General features: G+C 37.8%; 1 long non-coding RNA gene across 1 annotated transcript in view; it reads left to right on the top strand.

The window, feature by feature from the left end:
* LOC134287592 (uncharacterized) overlaps positions 1-16,814 on the top strand; it is a 210,017-nt gene that overhangs the window by 179,862 nt on the left and 13,341 nt on the right. The window lies entirely within an intron of this gene.

Below are 16,814 nucleotides of genomic sequence, written 5' to 3'. Positions count from 1 at the left end.
GGCCAGATCAGAGTTCCATGAAGGGGTTCCCCTTGTGGTCTTAACAGACCGTAGAGGACAATATTCTTTAAAAGCTTCCATGATGAGGGCCGTTGTAGTATCAACGACATCATCTGAATCACTTGGAGTTTCAATGGATGGTGTGGTGGGTATCCATGAAATATCCCAAGCAACACACATGTTATAATAGAGTTACGACAGCGCAAGTTTTGGTTGTATAGAAGTATATTTTACGTAATTCTAACATTGTGTTGAAATAACGTAAAATAAACTTCTATACAACCAAAACTTGCGCTGTCGTAACTTTTATATAACATGTGTGTTACTTGGGATGTCCGCAACCAAATCAGTGAAGAGATCCCAGTTGGTTGACCGGGAGTTCCTGAAAACAAAGTTTGCGATCTAACATTTAAATGTTCAAAAAAGATGTAGCGATGATCAGATAAAGATTTTTCATCTGACACATGATAATTGGTCAGCTCGTGACTAATTCTGTTAGAGCAAAGCGTTATGTCTAACACTTTTTCTCTTGCAGATACCATGAAGGTTGGGCGCGGTTGCCTTTGTTAAGTAATCCAAGTTCTGTACTACTTAAGTATTCCATCTATGACAGGCTCCAACCTCAAGTTGATGTCTAAGCTGCCCCAGATTATATGGTCAGCATTAGAATCACTGCCAACAATCATCAGAAGGCCTTTTGAAGTGCAGTATGCGATGACTTGTTTGAAAGCATCCGTAGGGGACGGTTCATCATGCGGTAGATACACCGAACAATAGGTGTATTTCCTGTTCAAATTTCCAACAGAAACATTAGTTATAATAGCACATACATCTCTGGTGGTTAGTTCAGAGATGAGTGTAGCAACGATTGCGTTGTTGACAAGCACACAGGCTCGAGGCATGACACGCGAGTTTACCATTTCAGTTTTACTGAAAGTAGTAAACACCGTACCGGGTTCACAAGCTTTTCTAGATAGAAATTCCTCTTACAAAAGTAAGATTCTTGGAGTAAAGCTACTTGGGCTGTATCATTTTGCATAAGTCTGCAAAGATTAATCGTTGCTGTCTTTTACGCTGAAGATTTCAGCTATCCTAACCGTAGCCACTACCCAAACTAGGCATGATTAAATTCTTAACAATAACAGTACAAAAAAGAACAGCATCAATAAAATCAGATCGGTATCAATTGAAAAAAATGCCATCAATCGAAAAATCCATTCCTCCGAGTGTCGTTTCTGTCAAAAACGAAACTGCCGAACATTTAATCTGCAACTATGGAGTCCCAGTTAACTATTTGATGCTGTACAAACGTTTCTCTTTGCCGGGGCCCGTGGCGCAGTGGCTACACGTTCGCTTCATAAGCGGATGGTCAATCATGGGTTCTATCCCAGCCCCGGCACTTCGTCAGTTGCTCTTCCCTCCGAGAGTGGCTGGCACATGACCCTCTTCTGAGCTCTCATAGCTCAAACGGACCCGGATAGTTGGATATCGGCGAACGGCAACCCATAATGGACGACCCCCAATCGAACTGGAAAAGGACATATCGTCGAAAACAAGAACATTACTTGTTGTGTCTGAATAGTCAAGAACATAAGTTTAACTAAGTCTGTATTGAGGCTGAAGAAGCGATGTGGAGTTTCGAAAACCATGCTAGGGTCAGCTGTCAAAAATTATGTGATTAAAGGTTGAGCAACAAATGATTAATTATGCATGTTGGTGTATGTTTTAAAGCTGGTTACCCAAATGAATAATATTCTATTCAACTTGATATTCAACCAACACTGCACTAAGGGCCAGAATCGCAATCTAGCGGAACAAAATTAATTACTCCAAAACGAAGCATTTCCGACACATGGTGTCTTCGACAAAGTTGTTTGACATTAGCAGGGGCATCTATTGCTATGAACGTAGTAGTTCGCAACTCGTCCGCATAGGTGGCGCCACCATCTAACTTCTTTGTTTTACGTCCTAGAGATTTGGCGTCTTCGGTAAAGTTGTTTATTTTTGCAAAATAAACAACTCTTTCTCAGATGTCAAAATTCCACAGCCTACTGTTTTCGAGTTATTTAAAAAATAAAAACCAATCAATGAAAAAACAGTTTTTTAAGCTTATTTTGACATTTTTACTAGAAACCATGTGAGTTTTATTTTTTTCCTAATGCATATGTGTCAAACCAAACACATTGTATGGGAATATGTTGAATATTATCATTAAAAATAAAAAATAAAAATACAAATTCGAAAAAATAGTGTGAATTTCAAGGCCTAATATCTCACAAAGCGCAAAAAATCGCAACTTCAAATTTTCAGCAAATACGGAGCAATACTAGGTGAACATACTGCCAAAAATTTGGAGAGGTATTTTTTGGTGTTTTTGAGATAATAGCTTTTTAGTAACAGTATAAATATAAGTAGTGCCAGCATGTAACTTTTTACTGTTACACATTGAAGAGTTTATGTATTCGAAAAAGTTGTTCATTTTAACTAAATAAACAACTATTTCTTAGATGTCAAAATTCCACGGCCTACTGTTTTCGGATTATTGCATAAAAACTAGATAATATTGATAAAAATGACAATACAACACATTTTGATGCAATAGTATGAAGTATTTTTTATTGTTTTTACTTTTACGATACATAGTAAGTCATGAAAATATCAGCTTACTATTGTCAGCATGGGTCAAGATATCTTTTAATTTTTTGCAAGTCATAACAATAAAAATAGTTCATACTACTGCATCAAAAGGTATTTGATTGTAATTTTTTATCAATATTATTAAGTTTATATGCAATAACTCGAAAACAGTAGGCCGTGGAATTTTGACGTCTAAGAAATAGTTGTTTATTTAGTGAAAATGAACAACTTTTTCGAATACATAAACTCTCTAATGTGTAACAGTAAATAGTTACATGCTGGCAATACTTATATTTATACTGTTACTTAAAAGCTATTATCTCAAAAACACCAAAAAATACCTCTCCAAATTTTTGGCAGTATGTTCACATAGTATTGCTCCGTAATTGCTGAAAATTAGAAGTTGCGATTTTTTGCGCTTTGTGAGATATTAGGCCTTGAAATTCACACTATTTTTTCAAATTTGTATTTTAATTTTTAATTTTTAATGATAATATTCAACATATTCCCATACAATGTGTTTGGTTTGACACATATGCATTAGGAAAAAATTAAAACTTACATGGTTTCTAGTAAAATTGTCAAAATAAGCTTAAAAAACTGTTTTTTCATTGATTGGTTTTTATTTTTTAAATAACTCGAAAACAGTAGGCTGTGGAATTTTGACATCTGAGAAAGAGTTGTTTATTTTGCAAAAATAAACAACTTTTCCGAAGACGCCAAATCTCTAGGACGTAAAACAAAGAAGTAAGATGGTGGCGCCACCTATGCGGACGAGTTGCGAACTACTACGTTCATAGCAATAGATGCCCCTGCTAATGTCAAACAACTTTGTCGAAGACACCATGTGTCGGAAATGCTTCGTTTTGGAGTAATTAATTTTGTTTCGCTAGATTGCGATTCTGGCCCTTAGTGCACTGTATTGCTGACTAAGGAGGTTGAACAAGCCATACTTCAGACCAATATTCAGCTGTCATGGTGTTCAACCATTGACACCATTAACCAGCTATTGTTCAGCTAATACTCTCACTGTTCAGCATTCATTGTTACTTGGGGTGCTGTCCCATCACAGATAGACGGTATTTGATAAAGTGTTTCTAGAGCCCTTGGAAATTTGGCGAAGTGATCCAAATAGGATAATAAACTTTATAAAATGAGTTGTGCCTAGTTGGGATCAGGTGTTACATCAACCATTGTCCATCACAGCTCAACTGTGACAGGATATTTGACTAGCACCAAAATGCTCAACAGATTAAGGGAAAAAAATGATGACAGCTGATTTTCGCGGAGAAACAAAAGGTCCACTGCACCATTGCTCCGGATCAAGGATGTTTTCGATCACTTGGCAATCGTTTAACTCATTTGTCCATAACTAAGTTCAGAAGCCCTATATTGGAATGTTGTATTCGGCAAAGTTGTAGATTAGTGTTTTCCTACAATTATCACCAAGGACGCCATAATCTAACTCTAACATTTACGTCGTAAAAGTGTTAGTACCAGCTACTCATACTAAACGATCGAATTTTTCGATCGTTTAGTATAAGTAGGTGATACTAGCGCTCTAGCGCCGTATATATAAAAGTTAGAATATGGCGTTCTTGTTGATAATTGTAGGAAAAACCTTAAGGCTCAAGCATCCGTCATCAATTTTCGGAATACGAAAAGCAGTTTTTTCACTGTAAATCAAAACAATGACCATGAAAATATATTCACTGTATTCCATTCCTCATGTGGAATGCAGTGAATACATTTCCATGGCAAAATCTTTTGTTTTGAACGAGAAAACTGCTTTCAAATTCTTGATGATGGCAATGATTTCAATGACGAATGGTTCAACGTTAATCTACAACTTTGCCGAACATCACATTTCAATATTAGGTTTCTGAACTAAGTTATGGACGAATAAGTCAAATGATTGCCAGGTGATCGAAAACATCCCTGCTCTGGATAGCGCAATATGGGCAAAATACTGTGAAAGGTGATACTCCACAGGCTCCGTTTACGGTTAGTTTTTCTTTATTAAACTTCCCTAACCATTCATTCTTAGGCACGGTAAGCAAATGCTGCATTACACCATGAACTGGGCGTCACCTGACTAGTGGACTTTTACCACTGGAACAGGCGGTCCGTAGTACTATTCTTACCCAGTTGAACAAATCGTTATCAACGCTACACAGCTGTTTAGGATGATCCAGAAAAGAACTTAATATTGATGATTAACTTCATACGGGCCCGAGCAGTCATTATTAATTGTGTCTGTATTTAATTAATCTGCTGAAGATTGATCTAAGCTATCCTTACCGTAGCCACGGTTTATTTCTAAACTATCATGAACAACTGGCTCATAAAATACGATAGTTCTCTATACATGTCTATGTATCTTGCAAAGGATTCGTGAAGTGTGCAGAAATGTGCATAGACAAGGTCGAAAACCTCTTAACGAACGGACACGTGGTGATTGAAAGGTGGAAGCAGCATTGTAACGAACAATTGTACGATGTAAAAACGTAGACACAGAACCAAACCAATGGAAGAAGTGGCTGAGTCAGTGTCTCACAAGATTGGCAATGGTATCCATTTACGAACAGTGCTACCTAATATGTTAAATGGAATTGCTAACACAAATTGGTCAGAAGGTCCCGAAGCTTTGCTGTTATCTATTGTACCATTTAGCGACATTCTCGCTAATCAGTTTTAATTGCTTCGCCATTGAGACAGTTCCTACAGCTCGATTTACAAATAATAAAATTAACGACCCTGTGAAAAGCAGTCAACTTTACTAATTCTAAACGTGAGATTAATTCTCAATGACGACGGGCCACAACGCACCACAACAACGTCTCGAAACTGTATCACGCGCACTCTGGGAAATCACACAAGCCATCAAGAGCCGCTGCTGCTGCTGACAACTCTGTCCCAGCTTCCTCCACTGACCACTCCTCCTGCACCTATCATCGGACCTAATTCTCTTTTTACGTGCTTGAACCGGAAAGCGATGACTGGGTAGCATGTTGAACGAATAGAGGTACCGTAGACGACGACGATGACGATCGTCCCCAAAACTTGCACTATCGAAGTCACACGCAACAACATCACACCGTGTAAATTAAAACAAAACCTTTTACCACACGCGGCACCCTACGGTTTGTGGGTAAACATGGCGAAACATCGGTTCAGGTTGTTTGTTGGTGTTGTTGTTCACCCAATAATCAAAACTGTAAACTAATCTTCCCGTGGCTGACTGCTGGGCTGCTGGTGTAATACATATCGCCTTTTAGCCGGCCTACATTATAATGGGTGCTGCCGAAATACCGTTAAATTTCATTAGTTATAGGGCATTTCCCATGGTGCTACAAAAGGCCGCTCTTTGATGACGACGACGATCCATCCGGCTTACGGAGACCCATCAAACCGGCCGGGAAATGCCGGGATTGAATACCCGTATCGGGTGGTTGTTGTGGTCTGCTTTCCTGTCTGTCGTATAGGTACCCTGAGTCAATCCTCACGAGCAGTTTCTCAAGATTTATTGTCATCTATGCAGCGCTCGCTGTTTCGATGACGGCGTTGATGAAGACGGCCCCAGATTGACGTGTAAACAACACTAACTAACAATAGTGCATGTGCAGAGAGGCGGCAAGCTTGATGAAGTGATTTGATGTGTTGTTGAAAGTGAATACGCGGAGTCCGTATTGTTCGGTCACCTTCAATCTGCAAGCTCATCTTTCACTGGGAAGAAATACGATATTCACTGGTTGTCGGTTACTTGAGATGAAAGTTATATAATTTAAGGTATTGAAGTTTTTGAGGTACTCGAAAGGAACCTTTCATTTTTTTTGGATTGAAAAATTATCATTCTTTTGACAAGATGTAAGATTGAAAAAAAAAGATCTCAGATATTATATGTGGAAGTGTTCCAAAATATGCCAAAAAGAAAGAAAGAAGAGAAACTGGAATAAATCTTATGCGTTATAATGATCAGCCCAAGTTGTGATAATCCCGGAAAACAGCCCTGCAAAGCTGGCGTTGGCAACCAATCGACCCTGAATATTCCAATGGATGACGACTCTGAACATCCCAAAAGGTAAAGAATATCTATCAGTCTTCAAATAGGTCCAGCTACCATAGTTGTTTAGACAACGTTACTAGTTTAGATTTGAAGTTCTGCTATTCTGAGTAGTTTAACATGTCTTGTACATCCCAAAAGAATATTTAAATAGTTCTCACAAATCCAATGGGGTCATAGAGTATAGTTGGACAATAGTTTACTATTGAATAACTACTGTACAGCTGTACATGTCAGGGACTAGGCTCCGAGACAGTTTGTACGACCCTGAATGTCTCAATAGTTTATAATAATATAGCTAACCTTACAGTAGATCAGTTAACCATAAATTCTTATGTTTCTTTACTGCTATGAGTGTAGATCTGAAGTTCTGCTCCTTGTTCTGGTTGGTTTGGAATATCTTATAAGTACTTCAGAATGATTCATACAGTTCCAAGGAGATCATAGATAATAGTAGAATACGTGATGTAACAGTTCATAGCGAGTATCTCTAATATTAGTTTTCCGTGCATTATTCCGTGAGAATAGAAAATACCATGTGATCCAGTCATTACTTATACTTCCAGGGCTGTTACAACAGGCGCGGATTTCGCGGATTTGTCGCGGATTCATGTGCCACGACACGGATTTCGCGGATCCTTCAAATTTGATCGCGATTTTCGCGGATTTGTCTGAATTTAGTCGCGCATTTCGTGAATGGCTTTGGCTCTATGGCTTTGAACAATTTAGAATCGCATCGCAGTTGCGTTCCAGCAAATATACCATGTTGTAATTTATTTTAAAAGCTGTTTCAACCCTTTGGAGACGGCAGTGGGCTTCGTGGCCGTACGGTTAGCGGCGTCAGTCGTCTAGGCGTTTCGGAAACCTCGGAGTGCAGGTTCGATTCCCGCTCCAGTCGGGGAAAACTTTTCGTCAAACGGAAAATTCTCCATTGGGCCACTGGGTGTTATGTGTGTTGTCCGTTGTCTCATGTTAGTGTAATGTTCAGTCTGTGCAGCCTTTGGCTGAAGGCGGTGTAGTGTCTTTTTATTTTTTTTTTTTTAAATTTTCACCTCTCTGGATGCATCCTCGCTAGTCTAGAACATTTGTGGTGGTCGATTTTCTCGGCTGGGCACATACGACCCATCCGTCAACAAAGCGTTGAATTTCTCTCAATCTCATTTTCTTTACAGCTTTTGTCAAACGTGTCCTTTTGCAGCTTCTATTTAGTTACTGTTTGAAACTAATAGGAATGTCAAAACTAAATTAGAAATCACAACTTCTCCAAAAAGTCAAAAGTGTTTTAAATTGAATTACAGCAGTATCACGAGTTTTTGTGAAGTGTTATTGAAACGACCTTATGGCTTCGCAGGAAAAAACAATATGAAGAGATAAGTGGTATCTCTACTATTTCTCGAGATGGTATTGGATTTCATATTAATGTTTAGATTACTGCAATAATTTGAGAATCCATCATCATTTCCCAGCGATATATCACCCTAATCAAACTTATTTTGTTTACCTGTTGTGTATCTGACGCCTCTGTCATGAACTCAACCGAACTTGTGTACGCTAACCACTGCGAAGTCGTGTGCGAAATTCGACTGTGATAATAATAAATTCGGGTCGAGTCAAAATGGATGCAAATGTCGGAATATTTTCTTGAAAACATTTTCTTAATAAACTAGAGAGTTTCAGTTGTAGATTTTTTGTTCTGTATATATGGGCTCATTTCTAGGATATAGTGTAATATACGGCATTAAGGCCCAAACTATTTCAAAAACATGGCTCTAAGATATTTCAATTTTCAATAAAATAAGTTATACCGAACACATCATTTTGCAAAGTTGAACTCGTGTGATTTTATTGAACTTCATAGATTTCGTAAAAATAGAGACGACCTACATAAGCTTTATTTTTGCATCTTAATGATTTAGTCTTTAAAAAATGGAACTGAGCAATTATATGGTCAGTCAAATCAAGTCAAACTAGAACGCACTTCTCCATACAAACCATTTCAATAGGCTTGTCACGATAGACCCCAGGAAAACCCAACAAATAGTAGGTCTCAACAAAAGGAATTTCAATATATCTACACCAGTCTAATAACTGGTCACTACTGACCCTGCAGATATCATACTTCTGTGACGAGGAGAAATAAACATCAGAACACATTCTATGTCATTAAATTTTTCTTATTCACCGTTCAAAGTTCTCGGAAAATATATCTTGGGCCTGCTGACATATGGTTCTTATAGAACGTGGTTGACTTTATAAAGCTAGTTTCACCAGAATAGAAGAATCACACACTGTAACTCAGGATTTCTATTCATCAATAATAGTTGGTCTTGAGATTAGGTATCAGTGATAAACATGTTACCGAGATAACTTGCATACTTCACAGCACCAGGGTATATCACAATAACCCTAAAATCTGGACGCAGTGATCTTCACCCGACAAAAGAGAGAAATGCTTGTTCCTTTCTTTGGAAATTCAATACACTTTCTGTAATATCATAAACAGAGATTGACAAAAAATAGGTCTTATTGAAAAATCGTTGTTGAAACCCAGAGATCAAAATTTTCAGTACATGTTTGAAATGTCGTATAGACTTTCCCACTTTACATTGTTGTCTTTGAGAACTTCAGAGGGACAACGAAACTATTCTTAAAAACATGTTATTATCTGGTTTTATTTGAAATTTGATTATTTATGTTTATGTCGCGGAATTGTTTTCCGAGTCGCGGATTTTATTTCAGAAGTCACGAATTTCGCGGATGATATTTTGGAAATTTTGTAACAGCCCTGTACTTCCCATTAAATTTTATTTCCCTTGAGTTCCATTTTCTAAGATAAAATGGAACATTTCTGGCGTCCGATTTGAATAGGTCAAATCTGCATAAAAATCATAGCAAACTTACGACCTATTCAAATTGAACGCCAGATTTGTATCGGATGTCTGCAACGCAAATGTTGAACGTATCCTCAAAGCTTTCTCATTCTAACGGTTCACTTCAGCACCCAACATTTTAAAATATCTGTTAAAAATTTATCGGATTTTCATTTTCAAGTTTCACGGAAGTTTTAGACGGGGTTTCGGAGGTTCTCGTGGGTACCGGAAGTTCCTTAGGGCTTCTAAAGTGGCTTCAGGGTTGTTTCAGAGGTGATTAAAGGATTTTCCAGGCTCTGGAGGAGTTTTCTGGAAAATCATGGAGAATTTGGAGGGCTTCCAAGGAAGTTTCACGAATTTTCAGTGGAATTTCAAAGTATTCCAGAGGTTTAGGTGATATTAGGGATACATTCGATCCGATGGAACCCAATGAAAACACCTGAAACGCCCTGAAACTTCAAGGAACGGCTCTGAAACCTCCTGAAATCTTCTGGATACCCGTCTAACATCACTGGGACCTCTAAAAGCTCCTGGAACACCTTTGAAGCTATTTGGAACGCCCCTGAAACCCCCGGAATGCTCCTGAAACACTATGACATCCGCTGAAACACCCTATAACAACACTGAACCCACATAGAACTCCCCTGAATTCGGAAAGAACGCCCATGGGACCCCTGAAACCTCCTGTAACACCTGGAAATCTCCCTAGAACACCCTCGAACGCGTAGGACCCCCTAGAACGCTCTTTAACACACCTGAAACACTCCGGACCCCTGAAACCTCTTGTAACACCTGCAAATCTCCCTAGAAACCTTATTGATCCCATTGGAACGTCCCTAAAACCCCATGGAAGGCCTCTGGAACACCCCTAGAACGTCCCTATAACTCCCTAGAACACCCCTGAAACTCCCTAAAACCTCATGGAACGCCCTCAAAGCCTCTGAAGCATCTCTGAAATTCTCATGAACCCCCTAGAACACCCTGAAGCCCCATGTAATGCCTCTGGAATGTCTCTAAAATCTTTTGAACCCTCATGGAAAGCCCACGAAGAATTTCTGATTAACTACAAATCATGTATTGGGTATGGAAAAATAGACTACGAGTGCGTGAGGGGGTGTCAACAATCGGCCAAAATATGCTACGTCATTCATGGATGCTCTCAAATCTAATGGAACTCCCTGTAACACTTCTGAAACTCCATGAACACTTCTGGAACGCCCCCTGGAACACCCAAGAAACGTTCTGGCACTTTCTGAATCCCCCTGTTACATCCTGGGACGCCTCTAAAACGGCTTAAGGACATTACCTCGAATTCCATTGTCCCGAATAACTCATTACCCTGATTAATGGATCAATCCCAAAATGATTTATTCACAAACCTATCCGGAGACCCGCTCTTGGTTGTTAACGGTGACTTGGTTAACCATATTTTCATTAAAGATTTTTCTTTTTTTAGCATATGTTGTTTTTTTCTGGCCAACAAAACTTCTGGAAACAAAACTTAGTCGTTATTTCCTGGTATGTAAAATAATTATCAAAATGCCTAGAAGGATCACAAATAGTCACTTATTGGAAAATGCACTAACTTTTTCATACTAAGAAATTACCGTCCCAAATGAGACTAAGTCTGCTTCTCCACTGCCACGTGATTTTTAGTGATATTATAAATGAATGTACGTACACATCGTCCAGTCCATCATCAGTGACTAGCAAACAGCATACGTGAGTATTTTCTTATCATTTGCAACCGAAGAAGAAAAATATCTAAATGGCCTGAAGCCCACCCTGCTCAAAAACCTCTTACGACCCAAGTACAAAACCACGCTCGTTCGTTAGTGCGGACACTTTTGATGGGTGACGGCAGATTTTACTTTCACCCGAAACGAGATTTTACCCTACGCGCGCTGGCTGTTGCTGCTGGTTCCCTCGTGAAATGAAATAATAATAATCAGCTGGGAGCCGGGACGAATCAAGCTTCCGCCATCCACTCACCAAAAACCAACGGTTACTGGAAGCTGCGCGTAGAGAGCACTGGACTGTTGACGTTCAACCTCTAGTGGGGTCGTCGGTCGCCGGAATCGAGTGAGATAAAATGAATGCAAAACCGGGAACTCCAAACTGGTTTTGGTGGTGGCGACTTTCGCGCGTTGACCAACGCACACGGGTTACACAACTTGTGCGATAGCCGGCCTATGATGCCGCAAGCCCAAGACACGTTCCGTTAATGGGATCGTGTAACTTTAATCAAGTTCATGCGCCACGAAACCTGGGTTCGTTTGGCTTTGAAGAAAGGCCGAGTTAATGGTGGTTGATTGAGGATGAGTTGAATATTTTCTCGGTTTCTAAGGACATGGAAAATCATCGATTTTTGGTCTTTTTTACAAGTTTTTTGGCATTAGATTAGTTCCTCTTGTCATGCCAGATTTTTTTCCAGTGGAAGATCTTTAGACAAGTTCAGCAAATCGAAGTTGGACAATAATTCAAACTCTGAATCTGCACCTTATTTAGTTGTTGGCAATCCCAAACACAAATAATTTATCGTTAATCTAATCGTCAGCAATCACTGTTCAGTGTGTAATTTAATTACCCGGATAATTGTTCTACAATCGACCATCCTAGCCGCCATCTCTGCACCGACAATAATACAATCCAAAAATTAAACCCTCAAGCCACTCATTCCAGCAAGGAAATGGATGAATGCAAAAAGAACGTACATCTCAGCGACTGCGAGTGCAAAAGTGCATCTTCTCTCACTGACTGCCAGGCACAACACAAAGATCGCAGACTCAGACTGTATGCCCACAATAACTCGTGAATTCTTCATCACGCGGCTCCCTTCATCACATATGCGCGCATTCGCCACCAACAGCCACAGCAACTGTTAATTAGATAATTTATCTTAATTCGTATGCATAACACCAACCGTATACTAATGGGACTATTCGCTAGGAGGGTACATGGGATGGGATTCGAGCGATACAACAATTGCATACTATTCGCACTTACACTGATTGGTTCTTTGGTGTTGGCTGGCGCTGGCGCTGACTGCAGCCAAAGCCAGTGATTAGTGGTTCATCACCATCAATGTGTTCTGTGCGTCAAAGTGATTAAACGGATTTGATCATAGGAATCCAGATTCGCCGGGATAGTGCCCGATAAGAGGGCCGTAACGAGGTTTGAGCTTGAAAAATTCTCCAAGTTATTTAAAATCTGTGGAATGTAAAAAAGTTAAAAAAAATTAAATCCCTACTTAAATTTGACGATTTAAAAACCATTGCAAGAGTCAATCAAATCAACGTCAACGAATTATCATTTCCCAAGCTGCTCAGAAAAATAAATAAAAAAAAACATATTTTTTTTTAATTTTGCCATAAGTTGCTTTAGCACATGCCCATTAAGCCGAGGAGCTGTAACACTAGTTTACAGCATTTTTGAACTCGGTAAGCTGATGATCATTTTTGGTGTAGAATCATGCCCTGAGTTCGAAAATGCAAGGGAAAAAAATTACAGTAGAACGGAATTTTTTTCGACTTTCCATAGAAGGTTGATGATTTGAAATCGATTTTTGTTCTATTTTTAAGCAAAGTCGCTCACTTCAAACATCTCATTCTCCGTAATCAATGCTCCGATTGAGCTGAATTTTTTACTGTAACTCGCCTACATATAATATGTCAAATAATCGTCGAGAAAAAATTTTTAAATTGTTTTTTTTTTTCCTATTGAAAAAAATACATTTCTTCAAAAATTTTTGGGAATTTTGCTAAAATATAAGGATATCGTCCCTTAAACACGCCAATATCTTGAATTTCATCAATCTGACGCAACACCTGTATTCAGATGATCGAATGGTATTGTATTCAGCTTTCGATTTATGGAAAAAGATTTAAAATTGGTTGAACAAAACGCAATATATTTGAATTTTAGTAAATTACATATTTTTAAAAGTTGTAAAACTCGATATTGAGCTAAAACTCAAAAACTGTTCTACTTAAAATTTTTTGAAGGTCGGTTTCGAAATCAGCACTAAATTGTGCTCCAAAAATGTTGGTCGTTGACAGAAGTTCACGACTTTCGTTTTATTTTGTAAACTAGTGTAATCGAAGCCCGCTAGAGACAAACTCACGTAATATGGGTTGGGATGGGATGTAATGCCTTGAGTTAAATATCATGGCAATAAAAATAAAAATAAACTCGGTAGTTTATCTGGAAACAGTAGATGGTCCTCAAGGAATGCTTCAACGAATTCTTTTGTAGTGCAAGTTCGAAGGAAAGTTACACTAGAGTTTTTCCAGGTATTTTCTTGATGTGTATGCAGTTCTTCTGAAATTCTCAAAAGATTCATACAGAAATTCGACCAAGACTTTGAATGGGATTCTGTCGTAAATTTTGCTCAGGAATTTGAAAAATTTGTTTGTGTTCTTTGAACATTCTTTCAGGGATAAATCAAGAGATTCCAGAAGGGTTTTTCAAGATTTTTCAGGAAATGATTATGGAGCTGCCCTAGAAGTACCTCAATAAGTTACCCAAGAAATTCTTCCTGAATTCCCTACTATCCTACAGAAGTTTCTCAAAGTGGTTCTCAAGTTCTTCCAAGAGTTTTTCAAATTGTTCCTTCAAGAGCTCTCAAAGTTTCTCAAAGTCTCAGAATTTCTTCGAAAATTTCTCAAGGAGCTTTCCAAAAAAATAAAACCCTACAGATGTTTCATTTGCTTTGACGCGATTCTGAAAGTTTCTTACAATTTTCGAAGAAATTTTAAATATATTTCATGTATTCCCCAAGAGTACCTTAGGCGTTTTCTCTAGAAATCCTCCATAAAATTGTCAAGAATTTCCTCAAGAAGATCGATAATTCTTCCAAGTGTTCTTCCAAAAATTCTGCACGAAAATTCTTCTCTTCCTCAACGAGGAAGAAACTCCACCAGAACTCGTTGCAAGATTAGTCCAGAAGTTCGAGCAGCAATTTCTCTAGGAGTTTCTACAGCATTTCCTCTTTGAGGTCCTTTAGAAATTGTTCCATGAATTCTTTTTAAAGTTTTAAAAAATGTTCTTCCAATATTTTTTTACAAAAATTCTGTTAAGATTACCTTTAAACATTTCTCCTGGATTTCCTAGAGACATTTCTCCAGGAGAAACTCCTAAAGGAACTGCTCCGACAGAAATTCATGAAAAAAATGTAAAAAAAAAACATGAATTCATCGAGCCAATAATACATTTCAGATGTTTTGTGACAAGTTACCTTGGGATTTTGCCACTAAAGCCAGCTGGCGCATAAACTAGGCGCAGTATAATAACGTTCGAAGCCATTATACTCAGGTCTTTATGATGCATTTTTTCGTGGTATAACGTCCAAACATGCAGACGCGTTATAGTCATTAGATGTGGGGTCAGCGTAATTCGTCAGTGCACACGGGAAAAAATCAAGTACCAAAAGCTGGCAAAATTAGTCATGATTTCGCGAAAAATATGTTTTATGTTATGAAAATATACCACCAATAAACAAAGTCAAGATATAATGACTTGTTTTCTCGTAAGGCAACTTTAGCGTTACGTTATAAATAACTCTTGATGAAAAATGGCAAATTATTTTACGAAGTCATGAAGCATATATTCTGTAACCATACTTAGTTCATATCATAATTAATGATTCTAGTATTTGCCATTTATGATTCATATTTTATTGACCTAATATAGCAAGCATAATCATTCATGAAATCAGGAAACATACACTCTGTAACCATGAACATAAATTCATAAAAACAAGCATGATTCATGATTCTAGATCTTGTTTTTATGATTCATATTTTTATTGAAGTTAATTTTTAAAATAATATTCGAGTCCAGGTTTTTTTGTCCAGTCTTGAGCAGCATCACATCCAAGAGACTTTCGGTCTTCAAGTGGGTTAAGATCCGCTGCTCGTCAGAAATCGGTATACACTCCCGATCAATAGTTTGGGGTCACCCCCTGAAAAACATGTTATTTTTTTTGGCCCATATCTCCACCAATTTGCGTCCGATTTCAAAACCCTAGGTTTCATTCAAAAGATAATAAAGTCAAAGAAACTTTAAACATAATTTAAAAGATTTTTTTTCAAAAAAAATTGTATGTAAACTTAACTCGAAGTTGCCAAATTTTCTAAAAAATAAATATAAACTTACGGCAGTGTCGCTGGAAATTGGGTCGACCAAATTTTAAGATGAGAGTGGTAATATAACCCATTTTCTATTAGCTTTCGACTGCTTTTTACAGAACTTAGTTAAAAAATCTAGAAAAAAAGTTATTAAGTAAATTAACTCTTCGTGTCATCGACCAAAAGTTTGGGGTCACCCCTCAATATGATGTATCAGCCAAAAGTTTGGGGTCACTTTCGTAAAACATGGAAAAGTGATTTGGTGATATTTTCGTCATCTATAGTTCAATTTTAATTCTTTTTGGCTCATTTCAAAGATAATTAACTAAATTTACGTTTGATGTCTTTAACCTTCCGTAACTCGCGCGGTTGACTACCTGCGTCAACACCACGCTAATGCTGAGTACAAAAAGCGAGATTTTTTCAACGTGTTGTACAAAATACAACAGCGCGATCGCTCGTGGGTTAACTTAACGTTTTTAACGATTTTTGTATATAAAAATGTTATGTAAAGTTAACACATTTCACCACACTTCAAAAAATGAGGCAACTTTACGTTAAGTTTTAGTATGTAAATTTCAACAAATATGTGTGGTTCAATGTCTATGCAGTAAGTATCATTCATTTTGTTTCAAATAAGCCAAAAAGAATTAAAATTGCATGAAAGATGACAAAGATATCAACAAATCACTTTTCCATGTTTTACGATAGTGAGCCCAAACTTTTGACCGATACTTCATTTTGAGGGGTGACCCCAAACTTTAGGTCGATGACATGAAGAGTTCATTTACTTAATAACTTTTTTTCTAGATTTTTTAGCTAAGTTCTGTAAGAAGCAGTTGAAAGCTAATAGAAAATGGGTTATATTACCGCTCTCATCTTAAAATTTGGTCGACCCAATTTCCAGCGACACTGCCGTAAATTTATATTCATTTTTTAGAAAATTTGGCAACTTTGGGTTAAGTTTACATACAAATTTTTTTGAAAAAGCTTCTTTTAAATCATGTTCAAAGTTTCTTTGACTTATTATCTTTTGAATGAGACCTAGGGTGTTGAAATCGGACGCAAATTGGCGAAGATATGGGCCTAAAAAAATGACATGTTTTTGAGGAGGTG

This window comes from Aedes albopictus, chromosome 2, assembly GCF_035046485.1.
Source record: "Aedes albopictus strain Foshan chromosome 2, AalbF5, whole genome shotgun sequence".
NCBI lineage: Eukaryota > Metazoa > Arthropoda > Insecta > Diptera > Culicidae > Aedes > Aedes albopictus.
Note: the sequence above shows the minus strand (reverse complement) of the source record. Positions and strands in the feature narration are given on the sequence as shown.